Below are 18,695 nucleotides of genomic sequence, written 5' to 3' on the forward strand. Positions count from 1 at the left end.
CAACCGCGGCGGGGAGTCCGGGCTCGGGCTGCTGCGGGCGCCGGCCCGGCCGGGGGCGCTGACAAACGCGCGGAGAGCGGGGGAGGCCGGGGAGGTGTCATCCTGCCAGGCCGGGTGAAAGTGCCTGGAAAGTTTGTTTTCGGCGCGGCGCAGCCTGGAGCCGGGCCTCCCCGGTTGCCTTTCGGGTCTCTGTGTGGAGGAACCGTTCTGGGCCTTCGCCTGGAACCGAGTCCTGGCGCTTCCGCCTGCAGGAGCAGCGGGAGGTGCGCGTTCCTGCCCAGGGCACCTGGCGCTCGCGGCCTTCGTTTCCGAAGTCTCGCTCGGAGCGATCTAGTGAACTCTGTTGTCGCGCCCGGCGAGGGACGTTTGGGTGCTTTTCCTGCCTATGACTCGGTTGTGGGAGGCCTGGGAGGCCGGGCTTGAAGGCATCGCCACGGGCAAAGCGAGCTTGGCAGGTAGGACGGATTTCAGGGGAAAAGACCGAGACAAACCACTTGTTGGGTTCAGTGCTTTGCGCAGAGTGTCGCTGGCGCTTCTGTTTCTCTCTGCTGCTAAGAGTATTCCTGGTGTTCTGTTTCCTTCGGTGAGCTCTGGAGTCTTGGGAGGCTGGTTTAAAAATGTATGCATCGTATGATAGTGAAGGGAGAAGTCTGGACAGCTGAAATCACAATTTGGTTTGAAAGGCATCTCCCTTGAATGAAGACCCAAGGGATTTACCTGAGCCCTTATCTTTCGGGATGTACCTTTTTGGGAGCGGTCTCAATCTTTTCGCGTGGGGGGGGGGGTCATGAGTCCCTTTGAGCGTCTGAGGAATGGTACGAGCCCCCGTCTGAGAAAAGTGCACAGCTTCACTGAATTTTGTAACTACTTCAGGAGGCCCTTAAGCCGTCTACAGCTCGTTCGTGGGCTTCAGGTTTGGACCCTGCTTTGTAGAGGTCCAGAGCTTCGGAGGAGGGGAACTGTTTAGTTAAGAAAAACGGCGAAAGGCATGCGTTTGACTATTGAAGCACTCGTGGCCCTACCCTGAGTGCCTGGACTAACAGGCAGAAACACTAAGCAGGCTGCTTGGCGAATCTCAGCGGAGGCTGGGCCGACAGGCACAGTGAAGTTTATGAAGTGCACTTACAGTGCAAATACAGTGATGCTGTGGCAGTGCATGGTGTGTTGTTTGACGGCGCCTGGGGAAAGAGGAAGAGAGCACATTATCTCTTGCAGTCATATACAATGGTCGTTTGATGTCTGCAGTTTTCTTCACATAGGCAGCTTTTGGGTGCAAAAACACTGTAATCCAGTGAGCATGAATGCCTTATGGAATAGGGAATAGGAAGTGGGAGGAACTAGGCTTTGGCATCTTTGTCAGCTATGTTCCCTCACGTGTGCATATGTGAGAAAATGCTGTATTTCCTGTCATTAATGACAGAGATGGCCCCAATACTGAATTTTCACCTGATAATGGTTAGACTGTCAGGGTTGACGTGGGTTTGCATCTGGACTTTGAAATGGCACGCAGGCATTGTATGATAAGCCCCCATCCCAATTTTTAACGTCCCACATCTCTTTACAAACATATGGTAGTAACATCCCATGTCTCTTTATAAACCTATGGCAGTGCAAGTGTGAAGGTGGACAAGTGGCCTAGCCAAGTGTGATGCTAAGTGGGCCCCAAACTACAAGTGCCATTTATTGAGCTCACTTACTTAAAGGCAGGCGTTTTATGTGCCTTCACACTGCATTGGAGGGGGATGTCGTTCCCATTTTACAGATGCGGAAACTGATGTGCAGAGAGGATAGTATCTGCCTTGTAAATATTAGGGTGCAATTTGGCAGAGACCCCAATGTCACCCTGCCCCTGAACCCCTGAGGGAGTGTCTACTGGGTAGCTCAGCCCAGTGCTTAGTGTAAGGAGCCCTCCGTGCCACTGCCCAGGATGTCTTCCCAGGATTGGACCTGAATGTTTTGACTATGCTGTGTCAGAGGCAGGAGGAACTTCTTCATGTGGAAGGATGTCTTCATATGGCACACATTTTTTTTTTAGCCAGGTGGCTGAACTTTGTGATCCCTGGGGCCTGTTTCAGCTTCCTGCTTCTGGTTCTGCCTTGTTTGGAGGTGGGTACTTTGGATGGGTGAGGCTTGGGATCCTCCTTTGGGAAAAGGATCATGTAACAATTGTATAAAGGTAGAATTAGATTCGGCACAGTGGCTCCCTGTATTCTCTCTGGCAGCTCTGTCTTTTGCAGGGGTTTTAGGGAAAGGCAGTGGGAGAAGCAGAGAGCATGGAGAGAAGTGGCCTCCAATTTCCACTGGCTCGTGGGGAGTTCCTCCTCATGAGGAGCTGGTATGCAGCATTATATATTTCTATTCCCAGCGATACCCCAACAACCGGTACCAAGCTTAGTCCAGACCTGGTGAGGTGAGGTCCTGATACTAGTAAAAGGTGCAGTGTAGGTTTGTTCTGCTCTCTTGACATGTATAGAGATGTGGGGCCTGGAGAGAGGCTTAGGGCTGCTCTTCAAGGCAGGATCGTAGCTTGTAGGCTGCATCGGCACAGTTTTGAGGAAGAACAGGGTATGTCCCCCCTTTCAATCTGTGCTTTTGTCTCCTGAGTCCCTGAGCCAGGATTTGGGTGCTTTGGGCAGCTGATTGACCCTGGTGGGGTCAGAATTGGGCAAGCAGTGATGAACTGGGAAGCGCTGAAGAGATGATGGGGCGTGTCCAGTCCCTTCTGAGAGGATGTGTTTGGAGGAGAGTGGTCACTAGCATGACACTTTCCAGTTTCAAGGAGTAGCTTTTGTGGAAATGGAAAGACAGGATTCCATGTGGCACTGCAGACTGTGAGAAGTTGCTGCAGAGACGCGCTGGGTACAGAAAAGACTCCGTCAGCAGGTGTGTGTGCTCTGTGCCTGCCTGCGGTGACAGGTGGCCATAGGGGTGCAAAGCACAGTTGTTTGGAAGGCAGGTTCAAAGGGCGGTTGACTGAGGAGGAAGTGCTGGTGTGGAAACTCTTAAGTTTTAGACAAGCATCGCTCTGGTCTTTTCAGCTATGCGTTCTCCTGTAACTGGGTTGCATCCTTCACTTGCTCAGAGAGGTGCTGGACCCTTAAAAAAATTATTTGAATATTGAGAATAGGTTGTATGTTCCATCGCTTAGCTGTTAGATTACAGGCAGGGTACATTTTCTCAAAGAGTAATGGGCAATATGTTCTGAAGTCTTCTTTTCTCTCTTAGAGAGGAGAAAAGCTTGTTTGGGTTCATCATGGCTGTTGGGGTAATTTTCTATGCCTGAGATTGGTTGCATTTATATAGTTGCACAAAGTCTGTTTCCATTCTCTTAGTCTAGAAACCTTTCCTGATGCTTAAACTGGAACTTTTATTTCAAGTCTTTTTTTTTTTTTTTTTTTTTAGTCAGAGTCTCACTCTGTCGCCCAGGCAGGAGTGCCACGTTCGTGGCCACTGTAGCCTTGACCTGCTAGGCTCAGGCGATCCTTCCACCTCCACTTTCCAAGTAGCTGGAACTGCTTGACCCGCACTGCCATGACTGGTTACTTTTTTGATGTAGAGACGAAGTCTTGCCAAATTCCCCGAGCTGGTCTTGAACCCCCTAGCTCAGTGAGTCCTCTCGCCTCTGCCTCCCAAAATGCTCAGAACAGGTGTGAGCCACTGCACTGGCCCAAATCATTTTGAATATAATGAGAGAGATACTTTGCTCATGTTAAAGGACTGACTTTTCTGAGCTTCAAATCCCTTATCAGTGTAGTTGGTTCTGGTTTCTGTTTAAATAGTTGGATTATACAGAGGCCCACAGGATCTAGAATTGACAGTACTGCAGTTTCTGTGAATGAAGAAGGTGGACGACTCTGACATAAGCATCCCACTGTTGAGCACACAGCTTCCTGCAGTGCAAACAGGTGTGTGGTTTCCAGGTGGAGTTTGCTGTGTGGCCTGATGAAGTTGGCATATAGTACTGCATGACTCCGTAACTTCATGCCACAGACGGAATCAGGTGCCCTCTGAACCAGCCACCGTGCTAGAAAATAGCTCAATCTGTGTTTCAAATCAGCTTGCAGCCTGTGGGAATTGAAATATTTAAAAACTTGGTCTGAAGGTATGTCTGGATGCCAGGAATGTTGGTTCCAGATGTCTGCATCTTCTACATGTTTGTGGAGCTGGTAGCAGGTCTGCCCACGCTGGTGAGGGCTGGTGAGAGGCTGTGAGTGTCTCAGCATAGGCTGTGTCTCAGCAGTATGCCAGTCAGAATGCATCTGGCTAAAGACTTCGTTTTTACAATAAATGTATTGTTAAAGTCCTGTTCTTCAACCTGTTTTTTTCCCCTTTTGGAATTAATTTTACTGCAGTAGGGAGGAGTTGTAGCTCAAAGTGACAGCGGGTATTGAATGCTGTCAGAGAAGGCTGATAAGATTTGTAGGGAAAGCGACTCGGTGGCTCAGCCTGTAATCCCATGCCTTTGGGAGGCTGAGGTAAGTGGATTGCCTGAGCCCGCGGGTTTGAGACCCGCCTGGGCAGCGAGACCTCATCTCTACAATAAATCAAAAAATCAGCCGGGCCTGGTAGCACATGCTTGTAATTCCGGCTACTCGGAAGGCTGAGGCGGAAGGATCGCCAGAGCCCAGTAGGTGAGGCTGCGGTGGCTGGGAGCGGCCACTGCACTCCAGTCTGGGCGACAGAGTGAGACTCCAACTCAAAAAGAAAAAAAAAAAAGATTTGTAGGGAAGATGTGACGCCACACCGAGGTTCTCATCAGGTGCTTGGATTGTGGGAAAGGGCCTTGTGTTCACTTGCCAGTTCTCCCTTCATGATTCCAGGAGACAGGGGTTGTGGGGGAGTGGGAGATGGGAGGTGGGACAGGGCCTGCAAGGGTCATTACACCTTCCAGACCTTGTTTCTGAGCCCAGTCTCACATGTGGTGCCTGCTCCTTGTCACTGCCTCAGCAGGGTATTTAGTGCAGCGGCCTCAGTGGCTGCTGTCCCTCCAGGAGAGGCACTGAGGGAGGCCGTCACCTCTGTAGGAGCATGCTGCAGATGCTGCACTCTCGGCACTCCCCACCCTGGCCGTTGCATGGACTTCCCGCTTCCCCCTTTCTGGTGAGGGGGCTCTAAGGACTTACTGACTGGATCCCCAGGTGCCAGCACTCCTGCTTCTCACTCTCATCACCTGGCCTGTTGCTTTGGTCCTCCTCCATGTGTCAGGGGCCCTGCAACAGCCTCTTTCCAGCCTGCATGATCCAGGAGCGTGCCAAGGATACTTGCGGCTTCTGTGTTCACATGGGTCTGGTCTCTTTCAAGCTCTCCCTGTTTGCCCGAAGAGGAACCCCCTGTGGCTGTACAGTGTTTTCTGACCAACTCGCTTTTTGGTGGCTGTCCCTTCCCCAGGTCTTTTCGTCTGCACCAAAATCTGTGATGTTTTCCATGCTCTCTTTCTCCAACACAGGTTCTGCGCCTGTTCCCTCCTTGTCTTTCAGAGCCTGGGGTCTCTAGGTGACTTCTGTTACTCTTTTTCATGCTTTCTTCTCATGGATCTCATATCTGGGCTTCCTGTGGCATATTGGGCTCACACTTACCTGTCTCTTGCTTTTTATTTTTTATTTAGTGTCTCACTCTGCTGTTATCCACACTGGAGTACAGTGGTACAATCATAACTCACCACAGCCTCAGACTCCTAGGCTGAAGTGATCCTCATCCTTCAGCCTCCTGAGTAGACGTGTCTGAATCCTACATGTAGGTTCTGACTCCCCTGGTTCAGAGCTGTGTATGTTTGAAAGGGGCAGGGCTTTACCATAAATTGTTGCCTGTGTAATGCCAAATGTGAAGACATTCCAAATGACCAAGTCAGATGGTTAAAAACATGGACCCTTGTTCCGCCTGTTCATTATCCATGGAAATAAGATTTTAAAAGGGGAGGTCCTGGGCACAGTGGCTCAAGCCTATAATCCTAGCACTTTGGGAGGCCGAGGCGAGAGGATTGCTGAGCCCAGGGGTTTGAGACCAGCCTGGGCAACTTGATGAGACCTTGTCTCTACAGTATATCAAAAAAATTAACTGGGCATGGTAGCGCGTGCCTGTAGTTTCGACTACTTGAAAGGCTGAGGTGGAAAGACCGCCTGAACTTAGCAGGTTGATGCTGGGTGATCGTGTGAGCATGCTGCTACACTCCAGCCTGGGTGGCAGAGTAAGACTCTGACTCAAATAAATAAAATAAAATCAAAAGAGGAAGATTGTTTTTTCTGTATGTATATCATATTACAATAAAAACTTTTAAAAAGTAGACAACTTTAAAAACACCTTATCAGATTGTACAACAGTGTGTATGTAATTAATACCACTGGTTAAAACAGTAAATATTATGTTATTTTTATATTTCCACAATCTAAAAAAAGACTATTTTGCTAGAATAATAAGTGAAAATGGCCATACTTAGCATTTAAAAAAAAAATTTAATTTAATATTTTTTTTGAAAGTAGGATTTATTGAGAGAACAGAAAAGCTCCCACAGGGGAGGAGACCCGAGGGGGTTGCCCTAGTTTTAATTTTTTTATTTTTTGAGTTGGAGTCTCCCTCTTGTCCAGGCTGGAGTTCAGTGGCATGTTCACGGCCACCGCAGCCTCGATCTGCTGGACTTAGGCGGTCCTTCTGCCTCAACCTTCTGGGTAGCTGGAACTACAGACACACACTACCACGCCTGGCTAGTTTTTATGATTTATTGTAGAGGCCAGGTCTTACCAAGTTGCCCAGGCTGGTCTCGAACCCACTGGCTCAGCAGTCCTCTTGCCTCTGCCTCTCAAAGTGCTGGGATTACAACCGAGCCACCGTGCCCGGCCAGTACCTAGCATTGAAGAAAGGAGCAGGAGCTCATCACAAATGGTATGGCGAGTTCCCGCTCTTGCTGAGGTGGAGCTTAAGTCACCAGTGTATATTCAAAGAGGATGTTTGATTCAGGTTCTGGGAATTTAAGCCCAGAAAATAAGATGTGTGCAGAGATTTTGCTACTGGGATATTTATCACAACTCTGAAATATAGGAGAATTGGAAATATTCTGAATTCCCCTCAGCTAGAGATTGGTTGAGAACATTGTGGTGAGTTCATGTATGTCCGTATCTGTGGGGTTTGGCTTGAGAACCTCCCTTGGATATCAAAATTCGCAGATGCTCAAGTCCCTGATATAAAATGGTATAGTAATTGTATGTACCCTATGCACATCCTCTCATATATTCTAAATCATCTCTAGAGTACTTAAAATAGCTAATGCAATGTAAATGTAGGTAAATCGTTGTTATACTGCATTGTCAGGGAACAAGGACAAAAAAGTCTGTATGTATTCAGTACAGACACAGTTCCTTCCTCCCCCATTCTATTTTCCATCCACTGTTGGTTGAATCCACAGATGTGGAACCTATGGATAGGGAGGGCCACTACTTTCCTGTTTCTCAGTGAAAAGACCTGGTTGCAAAGCAGCATGCCCAGCGTAGCTTTTCTAAGGCCCAGAAAAAAGTCTGGAAGGAGGTTTTAGCAGAAACATTAGCAGTGTTTAGTTGGGCTGGTAGGATGAGAACAGATATTCAGCTAATAGTGAGGACAACAGTGGTAGGACTGGCCCCTGCCCTCCTGGAGCTTACCGAACTGAGGGTGATTCTTTCTCCCCTCGATTTTATTTTGAAAAATTTCAAAAGTAAAGCGTTGAAAGCATAGTACAGCCAGGCATGGTGGGTCACACCTGTAATCCTAGCATTTTGGGAGGCTGAGGCGATAGGATTGCAAAGATGACTCTAGTTGGGGGACGCCAGCTAGAAGCTGTGTGGGTCATCAGGGGCAGCATGGTGAGACCTCGTCTCTACAATAAATCAAAAAAATTAGTTGGGTGTGGTGATACACGTCTGTAGTTCCAGCTACTTGGGAATATCGCCTGAGTCCAGCGGTTCGAGGCTGTTGTGGCCGTGAGCGTGCCACTGCACTTCAGCCTGGATGACAGAGTGAGACACCGACTCAAAAAAAAGATCATAGTACAATTAGTGACCATAGTTCCTTCACCTAGATTCAACCAGTTGTTAATTTTTTCCATATTTGCCTATGTACATTCCCCTCCTAACTCCATACATTTTTTTTTCCCTATCCTTTTTATTATTTGAAAGTAAGTCACAGACATAACAGCATTTTACTCCAGACTCCTTCTCCAGGTGCATTCTGAGTACAAGGGTTGTCTCCTATTCTGCCTCATCTTCATCATCATACCTGAGACAGCACTGGCAAAGCATTATCTAGCACACAGGCCACATATAGTTTTCACAGTGGTACCCCAAACCCTCTTTTTAGCTGCCTTCCTTTTTTGAGTAGCCTAGGCTGGGTGGAGTGCAGTGGCACAATCCCGGCTCACTGCAGCCTCAACCTCCTGGGCTCAGGTAATTCTTCCACTTCACCTCTCAAGTAGCTGGGAGCACAGGTGTGCACCACCATGCCTGGCTAATTTTTTGTAGGGATGAGGTCTTGCTGTGTTGCCTAGTCTGGTCTCTTTTTTTGTTTGTTTGTTTTGAGTAGGAGTCTTACTCTGTCACCCAGGCAGGAATGCAGTGGCATGCTCACAGCCACCGCAGCCTCAGTCTACTGGGCTCAGGCAATCCTTCCACCTCAGTCTTAGCTGGAAATACAGGCGTGTGCCACCTGCCTTAGGCTGGTCTCTTAACTCCTGGGCTCAAGTGATCCTCCTGCCTTCCCCTCCCAAAGTGCTGGGATTACGGACTATTCACTGCACCCAGCCTTATTTTATTTTTTAAATTAGTGATGGGGTCTCACTTTGTTGCTCAGGATGGTCTCCAGTTCTGGGTTTTGAGCAGTCATCCCACCTCTGCTTCCTGAGTAGCTAAGATTACAGGTGTGTACCACCATGCCCAGCTAGCTACTTTTTATTAATAGCCAGGATTTATTCAAAAATTACTCACTTGCATTTGTATGTCTCTGTAGTTTCCTTTAATCTAGAACAGTTCCCTTGCCTTTTTTTTTGTTGTTGTTCAAACATGGGATTTTTAAAAATACAAGGCTAGTTATCTTATAGACTGCCCCACAGTCTGGATTTGTCTCATTGTTTCCTCATTAGATTTAGATCAGGCTAAATGTTTATGTCAGGAATCCTGCTTAGGAGATAATGCGCTAGAGGATGTTTCTTAATTCCTTTTTTTTTTTTTTTTTTGAGTTGGAGTAGTCTCACTTGTTGCCCAGGCTAGAGTGTAGTGGTACGCTCACAGCCACTGCAGCCTCGACCTGATGGGCTCAGGCAATCCTTCTGCCTCAGCCTTCCATGTAGCTGGAACTACGGGTGTGTGCTACCACGCCCAGCTTATATATTTTGATTTATTGTAGAGATGAGAGCTCACCAAGTTGCCTAGGCTGAACTCAAACCGGTGGGCTCAGGCAATCCTCTCACCTCGGCCTCCCAAAGTGCTGGGATTATAGGCGTGAGCTACCACGCCAGACCTTTTTTTTTTTTAATAGACTTTGTTTCAGAATCATTTTAGATTTATGGAACAATTGAAAAGATAATACAGAGAGTTGCCAAATACCCTGCACTGTGTCCCAGTTTCCTTTGTTACAAACATCTTAAATTAGTATTCTGCTTTTGTTACAAGAATGAACCAGTTTTTTTTCTTGAGTCAAAGGTTTCACTCTGTCACTCAGACTGGAGTGCAATAGCATGATCACAACTCACTGAAGCCTCTGATGATTCTTATGCTTCAGCCTCCTGAGTAGCTGGGTCCTTAGGCCTTTGCTACCATACCCGGCCTATTTTTTTTTTTTTTAATTTTTTAAGTTTTTTGTAAAGATGAGGTCTTGCTGTGTTGCCTAGGTTGGTCTCAAACTCCTCGGCCTTCCAAAGTGCTGGGATTATAGGCATGTACCACTGCACTCAGCCTGAGCCAATGCTAATGCATAGTAAACCAAAGTCCATCATTATTCAGAATTTCTTAGTTTTAATCTAATGTCCTTCTGTTCCAGAATCTCACATGGCATTTAGTCATCATGTCATCTTAGGCTCCTCTTGACTGTGACGTTTTCTCTGACTTGTTTTTTGATGACCTTGACAGTTTTGAGAAGTGCTGGTTGGGTATAGTGTAGAATGTCCCTCAGGTGGGCTTTGCCTCATCTTTTCCTCATGGTTAGACTGGGATTATGGGTTCTTGAGAGGAAAAGTACACAAGTACAATGTTGTTTTCATCACGTCACATCCAGGCTCCTGCCATCAGAATGTTGTATTACCGTTGATGTTGACCTCAGTTACTTGGCTGGGGCATCGTTTGTCAGGTTTCTCCACTGTGAAGTGACTCCTTGCTCCCTGCCTTTTCATACTGTCCTTTGGAAGAAAGGCATGATGTGTAGCCCCCTCATAAGCATTGGGGAGTTATGCTCTCCCTTTGTTTATTAATATATTTTGTCAGAATATACTAATATTTATACTGAGCATGTTTACCAGTCACAACTTATTTATTATCAGTGCAAAGCTGCATTGGCACATTGGATCTGGACAGGGTGTGGGATGTTATTGAAGATCGTACATTAAGGAAAGGTTAGGGTTGGTCTTCTTAGCCTGTCCTTGAAATTCTTACCTTTGGAAAGAGAGGTGTTGTTTGTGTAACCAAACAAGAGAACATTTGGTTATATCGAAATTTAAAGTTAAAATAGCTTCAAGTTCCCATGATATTGTGAATCTGTCTTTGAAGCAAAAGGTGTCTGGTTCCGGTGTTCCTGACTGAGGAAAGACCTCTGGTGTGAAAGAATTCAGTGGCTGGCTGATTGCCCCCCGTTGTCATTCCCATGTGAGCCCGTCTAGAACTTGGCTGTTGTCCAGATGTGAGGGCGCATGCCCTTTGTGGACAGTGCTTCACAGCCTGACTTCTAGGGTTTAGAGGGATGTGTTATTTGCCACTAATGCTAGCGCTGGTGTTATATGGTGCTTGTGTGAGGTGTGTCCACATGAGTCTTTGCAACTTCTCTTACAGAGGTGAGGAGTGACCAGGTGGCCTGGGCCTGTTGTTTTGGAAGCCACAGCCTGGCTGAAGGGGTCTAACAATTGAATCCTGAGTCCATTAGATGGTGTAGTTACTCTTACACTTCTCTATCATCTAGATTTTTTTCGTTTCATTCATCAGGACCTACCTGACCCTTGGAAGGCTATATTTCAAAGTCATTGGTTCCTTTGTATACTAAAAGGTTTCCTTGGAAATTTTTTGTTTTTTGGAAATGGTGGAGGGAGGGTCTCACTATGTTGCCCAGGCTGGATTTGAACTCCTGGATTTAAGCAATCTTCTTGCTTCAGCCTCCTGAATAGCTGGGACTACAGGTGTGTGCCAACACACCTGGTTTCTTCCTGGGAAGTTTTGACAATCAAATGTTGAATTAAATCTGGATTAGCTGAAATTAGTGGCAAGCATGCACTGTTCTGTGCTAAGGCTCTCTTTGTTAGCCATGTTCCTGTGATAGGTGAGGCCTGCCTGGGCCATTGTCTTTACATGGCCAGTTCCTGAATTCCAAGCCTGTAGGAGAGCCTTGCCTGAGAATTGAGATGCCAAGGCAGTCACCCTGAGGAGGAGGATTCTTTCCCTGAAGATCCTGGATCATGCCAGTGACGCTTCCGATTCAAAGCTGCATTTCCCTCCTGAGGAAGGGGCCCTGCTCTGGTGGTCTCTTTGCTGCTTGGACAAGGTCTGAGAGGGTTTTTCCTAGGAAAAGACTTTGCTCTAATATATAAGGTGTCCCGTGGTGGCAAGAGGGATGTGTGCTCCATAGGTGAGCCACCACTGTGTTCCCAGGAGTGATATGGCTGGTGGTCCTGGGAGACCCTGGCACTCAGGGTTCAGACAGCCCACCTCTCTGGGTTTCCCGCTGCGCATCCATGCAGGGTGCTCGTGAGTGAGTGTTGAGTGAGTGAGGACCACACCCTTCCCACCCCCATGCCCCGGAGTAGGGCAGGGTAAATTGCCCGTTAGACCTACTGTGTGCTGACACTGGCCAGTACACAGCACACAGTCCCACCAGACTTCTGTGGGAAATGATGGGGATAGACCAGTCTTCCAGAGAATTGCCCGAGTACTGGTTTTGCTCACCATGTGCTTAGGAAGATTCGATCTGGAGAGCCACAGCAGCCAGACCCTGGGGAAGCTGGTTGGTGAGCAAGCTAATATCCTTAGCAAGCTCAGTAGCTTGACAGCTGCGTGTTTCCAGGTCATGTCATTCCTGGGAGTGCTTCCTTGAGGGGGAACACTTGGCTGCGGTGCCTTTTTCCCAGCTGGAACTCACTCTGTTCCCTCAGAGTGCAATCTCAGAAGTTCACAGCATTGACTGCCTGCTTTTTCCATTGTTAACTCATTTTTTCTTCCTGAAATTTGACATTTTTCTCTCATAGGTTTTTTTCTCATTGGTCAAAATTATAGTCTTCTACTGATTGTATGTACATAGCTGGTTATTATCAGACATGTAGTTTTTAAAATGTGTATCTAAATATGGACTTTATTTGTGAATGCATTTTATTTTCATTCCAAAAATTTCTCATGATCCAAATGATGCCTTTTTTTTTTTTTTTTTGAGTAGGAATCTCACTCTGTTGCCCAGGCTGGAGGGTAGTGGCACGCTCACAGCCACTGCAGCCTCAACCTGCTGGGCTCAGGCGATCCTTCTGCCTCAGCCTTCCAAGTAGCTGGAACTACAGGCACGTGCTACTACACCCGGCTTATTTATTTATTTTATTTACTGTAGAGACAAGGTCTCACCAAGTTGCCCAGGCTGGTCTCGAACCCCTGAGCTCAGGCAGTCCTCCCACCTTGGCCTCCCAAAGTGCTGGGATTACAGGCTTGAGCCACTGCGTCTAGCCCATTTTTCAAATGTGTTCAGCACTGACTGTGTGTCAGGTTTTTTTTGTTTTTTGTTTTTTTTTTGAGTTGGAGTCTCACTCTGTCACCCAGGCTGGAGTGTGCAACAGATTTTTGGTTTTTTTTTTTAGTTGAAGTCCCACTCCATTGCCCAGGCTGGTCCGGCGTCAACCTCCTGGGCTCTGGTGATCCTTCCCTCTCAGCCTTCCAAGTAGCTGGAATTACAGGTACATGCTGCCACACCCGGCTAATTTTTGAATTATTGTAGAGACGAGGTTTTGCCAAGTTGCCCAGGCTGGTCTTGAACCTAAGGGCTCAGGCAGTCCACTCGCCTCAACCTCCCAAAGTGCTGGGATTGCAGGCTAAGCCACTGAGCCTGGTCGCGTCAGGTTTTTAATGACACAGGATGTTTTCAGATCCTGTGAGTTTACTCGAAGCTATTAAAATAGCCTGCAAACAAAATTATTTTTAAAATAAACTTTATCTTGGAATACTTTTAGATATGTAGAAAAGTTGCAGACAACACAGAGTTCCCATAATGCCCCCACACAGCATCTCCTAATGTGAACATTTTACATAACTCTGATTCATCTGTCAAAATTGACATTCACATTGGCACCACATTACTCACAGAACTACAGTCCTGTTTTGGATTTTGTCCGTTTCCCTCCTAATGTCCTCTTTCTGTTCCAGGATTGCATTTAGTCATCATGTCTCCCTAGTCTCCTCTGATCTATGACAGTTTCTCAGTCCTTCCTTATTTTTCATGACTTTGATACTTTTGAAGAGTGCTGGCCAGGTATTTTGTAAAATGTCTCTCAGTTTGAGTTTGTTCGACTTCTCTTGTAGATTAGATAGGTTATGTGGTTACGAAGAACCCACAGAGGTGAGGTACCCTTAGTGCATCTCATCATGTCAGGGGTACATGATAGTCACATGACTTAACACCAGTAATGTTAAACAAAATTAGTTTTGCTATTTTTGGTTTGTTTGTTTAAAACCATTGCTTGTATTTTAGAACTCCTGGGCTCTATACATTGTTTTTATAGTTTTGTTTTGTTTTGTTTTTTGAGTTGGAGTCTCACTCTGTCACTCAGACTGGAGAGTGCAGTGGCCACTCCCGGCCACCACAGCCTTGACCTGCTGGGCTCCAGCGATCCTTCCACCTCAACCTTACAAGCAGCGGGAACTACAGGCACACACTACCACACCCGGCTAATTTTTGATTTATTGTAGAGATGAGGTCTTGCCAAGTTGCCCAGGCGGGTCTCAAACCCGTGGGCTCAGGCAATCCACTCACCTCAGCCTCCCAAAGGCGCGGGATTACAGGCTGAGCCACCGAGCCCAGCTTTTTTATAGTTTTTATGAATCAAGTATAAGGTGAAAATACTTTTTTTCTTTTTTAAAGAGATGAAATCTTGCTATGTTATCCAGACTGGCTTGAACTCCTGAACTCAAGCGATCCTCCTGTCCCAGCCTCCTGAGTAACTGGAATTACAGGCATGTACCACCGTGCTTGGCAAAATTAGTTTTATTTTACTAAAATAAAGTCTATGATCCCGCTCTGTTCTCTGACATTTGCAGTTTTTGTGTTGTAGATTGTAGTATTTTAATTTTGGAAGGGATCTTTGTGTTCACCAACTTAGTTGGATCCTTCCAATTTCCAGATGGAGACACTTGGGTCCTGAAGGGCTTTGGACTTATTTATAGGGTCAGAGTCGGCATAGAGTCTAGGCACCTCTGTGCTCTGACCACTTCTGTAGCCATGGTTGTTCCTGGGACACTCTGCAGGGACAGATGTCCCAGCAGAGTGGAACTGGTTTCTCGTCAGGGTGTGTCCCTTGGGAGGACTTGGAGGTTGTGAGCTGATCTGCATTGCCTCTTCGAACTCTCTTTGAGCTTTCTGGGCAGGTGGGAGGATAGATTTGTATCACCAGGCCTTTGTGAAAGTCTGTGGTCAGGTGAAGCTGTGCATCCTTGTTCATTGTCCTTAGACCTTTGCCTGGAGGGTGGGCTGTTATGTTGTCTGAGGTTTCTTCCTTTTTTTTGAGTTGGAGTCTCACTCTGTCACCCTGGCTGTAGTGCAGTGGCACGCTCACAGCCACTGCAGCCTTGACCTGCTGGGCTCAGGTAATCCTTCTGCCTCCCTCAGCCTTCCAAGTAGTTGGAACCACAGATGTGCGCCACCACACCCAGCTAATTAAGCATTTCTTCAACAAACCACTTCCAGTGGCTCGTACTTGTTTCTATAGGTGAGCCATTGTTTTGTTCTTGGATGTTTATATAGGTTGTTTCCAGTTGTTAGGAGTCATTTCTTAAAGAAAATTTTTAGTTTATCTTGTTTTGTTTTGTTTTTTTTGAGTTAGTTTCACTCTGTCACCCAGGCTGGAGTGTAGTGGCATGCTCACAGCTACCACAGCCTCGACCTGTTGTGTTCAGGCAATCTTTCTGCCTCAGCCTTCCAAGTAACTGGAACTACAGGCACGTGCCACCACGCCCAGCTAATTTTTTGATTTATTGTGGAGATGAGGTCTCACCAAGTTGCCCAGGTTGGTCTTGAACTGCTGGACTCAGGCATTCCTCTTGCCTCCGCCAAAGTGCTGGGATTACAGGTGTGAGCCACCCTGCCTGCCTTATTTGGTTTTTTTTTGTTTTTTTTTTTAGAGACAGGGTCTCCCTCTGTTGCCCAGCTTGGAGTGTAGTGGTGTGATCATTGTTCACTGTAACCTTGAACTCCTGGGCTCAAGCGATCTTCTCACCTCAGCCTCTCAAGTAGCCAGGACTACATGCACGTACCACCACGTCCAGCTAATTTTAAAAATTTTTTGTAGAGATGGGGGCCTTACTCTGTGTTGCCCAGATTGGTCTCAAACTCCTAGCCTCAAGCGATCCTCCTGCCTTGTTAATCAATATTTTTTATAATATAAACCTTAGTTTGAATTTCTGAGTGGTTCAGCTACAGTCTGTGCAGGGGAGTTGGCCAGATCAGAAGGGTATAGGCCTAAGGTCTGACAAGGTCTTAAGGCCTAGATGCTACCAGTTCAGGCCCCATCTCCTGGTTCACTGGCTGACATATGTCAGCCTCAGATGGATTTAGAGTGCTGACTCTGTAGTTGAATTCTGCTTCCCAATTGCATGTGGCTTCACTGCTGAGTATGTGACTGTGGACAAAGACATGCTCTATGCCTCAGCATTTCTATCTGTATAAAAAAGATGCTAATTGTACTTACCTCTCAGAGTGGTTTTGAGGACTAACCGTGATAATACAAGTAAAATTCTCAGAAGAGTGCGTGGCAAATAGTAAGCACCTAATAAATGTTATTTTTAGAAATAGAGAAAAATAGCATTTAAAATTGTGCCTATAAGGGGTGTACATACTATTTTTATTTTATTTTATTATTTTATTTTTATTTTTTGAGTTGGAGTCTCACTCTGTTGCCCAGACTGGAGTGCAGTGGCCGCTCCCAGCCACTGCAGCCTCGACCTCCTGGGCTCCGGCGATCCTTCCGCCTCAGCCTTCCGAGTAGCTGGAATTACAGGCGCGCGCTACCACGCCTGGCTAATTTTTTTTTTTTTTTTATTTATTGTAGAGTTGAGGTCTCGCCTGCCCAGGCGGGTCTCGAACCCGCGGGCTCAGGCAATCCACTCACCTCAGCCTCCCAAAGGCACGGGATAACAGGCTGAGCCACCGAGCCCGGCTAGGTGTACATACTATGTAGAGAGTGTAAAGAATGAAAATAAAACAAACTCAAGTGTGTCCACCACCCTACTTAAAAATCGGATTTTACCAGGCTCTTTGAAGTCTGGAGTGGCCCTCCTGATTGTAATCTCCTGCCCCTCCAGTTCAGGGGTAACTGGCATCCTGATTTTCATGTTAATCAAACTGATGGTATTTAAAATATACCTTTAGGCAGTTCCAAAATGCAGGAAGTAAGTAAAGCCTTGATGTCCAGAAAAATAAGTCTTATATTTTATTGTTTCATAGTATGTTCATGGTGAAAGATATAGAAAGTTAATGTTGAAGATGTGGGTTAGTAAAATTCAGAGACTTAGTGTTCCCTGAGTCTGGCAGACCAGTTGAGCTTGAGGACTAGACCTCAGCGCCTGGCAGTCCCTGTCTCAGTTTCCTCCACCTTCCCTGGCTGGATGAGAGGCTTCTCTGAGGGCGAGTGGAGATAGCTCAGGGAGGACAGGCTTGAGGTCAAGGTACACCCGTTGCAGTGCTTTCCAGAATTCCAGAGCACAGAGCACACTCTGGCATTTAAAGGCAGTTTAGTTTTTTGATTTGGGGATCCTTTCCCTTGCTGGCTGAAGTGTTAAACTGTGCGACAACATCTTGACCATAGAAGGCCCTGGTTGCCATCTTGATTTCTCTTGTGAGTTAGGGAGCTCAGCTTTCATATATAGTTTTGTCCTCAAAGTTAGAATTGGGCTTTCTCATACAGGGTTTTTTTTTTTTTTTGAGTTGGAGTCTCACTCTGTCGTCCAGGCTGGAGTGCAGCGGCACACTCATGGCCATCCCAGTGTTGACCTGCTGGGCTCCAGCAATCCTTCCATCTCAACCTTCCAAGTCGCTAGAACTACAGGCACGTGCTACCACGCCCGGTTAATTTTTTAAAATTTATTGTAGAGATGAGGTCTTGCCAAGTTGCCCGGGCTGGTCTCGAACTCGTGGGCACAGGCAATCCACTCGCCTTGGCCTCCCACAGTGCTAGGATTACAGGCTGAGCCCCCGAGTCCAGCCTACAGTAGGTATTTAATGCAGTTTTATTCACAGATAAATTAATGGCATTTGGAAAGGGGACACACTTCATTTTGGCCTTGATAGGCTTATTTTATGAACTGATTACCCTTGACTGGGAAAACTTTATTTTACAGTCTTTAATTGTAAAAGAGCTGAGCTAGCTCAAATGCTTCTTGTTGATTAACTCATTAAATCTTCATAGCAAACTTGGGAGGATGGTGCTCCTTCTCCCTCACTTTCAGATGAGGAATATGAGCCACAGAAAGGTGGGGTAACTTGCCCAAGGTCAAACGGCTAATGAGTGGCGGAAGAGGAGTGCATCCAATGTTTGCATCTGGAACAGATCTGTGTATTAGAGACCCGGGGCTAGTCCATGTGCTTAGATAATTTAGTAACTAATGACTAATCTTTTGGCTCTATTTATTCTGGTGATATTTTGGATTTAAATTCTTCCTCAGCAGGTTTGTGGGGGGGGCCTCTTAAGAACCAAGACATAGTTAAATAATTCACATAGTGGCGATTGCTCTAATATCAGGTGTGTAGAGAACAGTGACCTCCCCCTGGGACTGAAAGACTGTTCCCCACTGCACTAATCTTGAGTCTTTGGAAGCATCCAACTTCCGCAGCTCATTCTTTATATAAAATCCTTGCTTAATTTGCATTTTATCCTTCCTAAAGAGATGAAGACACGGAGGGATCTGAGGAACAGCCAGGCAGCCCTCCTCCCCTAGACTCATCTCCTCACCTACCTGATGCTGACCCTTGAGTCCCCACTTGTAATCCTGGACTCAGATGGTATCTGGCTCCTGGTAGGTGCTCAGTTAATATGTCAGGGGAATGAGTAAATAAATCACTTTCCACTGTAAAAGGGTTTTTTAATTTTTGAGTCCGAGTCTTACTCTGTCACCCAGGCTGAAGTGCAGTAGCATGCTCACACCACCGCAACCTCAACATCCTGGGCCCAGGTGATCCTTCCACCTCAGGCTTCAAAGTAGCTGGAACTACAGGCATGTGCCACCACACCCAGCTAAATTCTTTTTTTTTTGAGTTGGAGTCTCACTCTGTCGCCCAGACTGGAGTGCAGTGGC

General features: G+C 46.7%; 1 protein-coding gene across 1 annotated transcript in view; it reads left to right on the forward strand.

Annotated features, from left to right (window-relative positions):
• The first annotated feature begins 5 nt into the window (after nt 1-5).
• PDPK1 (3-phosphoinositide dependent protein kinase 1) overlaps nt 6-18,695 on the forward strand; it is an 82,562-nt gene continuing 63,872 nt past the window's right edge. The window contains exon 1 of the mRNA XM_021715121.1: nt 6-455. The gene's annotated coding sequence lies outside the window, so the exon portion shown is untranslated. The remainder of the gene's footprint in view (nt 456-18,695) is intronic.

Source organism: Carlito syrichta, unplaced genomic scaffold (assembly GCF_000164805.1).
Source record: "Carlito syrichta isolate Samal-C Ts95f unplaced genomic scaffold, Tarsius_syrichta-2.0.1 Scaffold306686, whole genome shotgun sequence".
NCBI classification, from domain to species: Eukaryota; Metazoa; Chordata; class Mammalia; order Primates; family Tarsiidae; genus Carlito; species Carlito syrichta.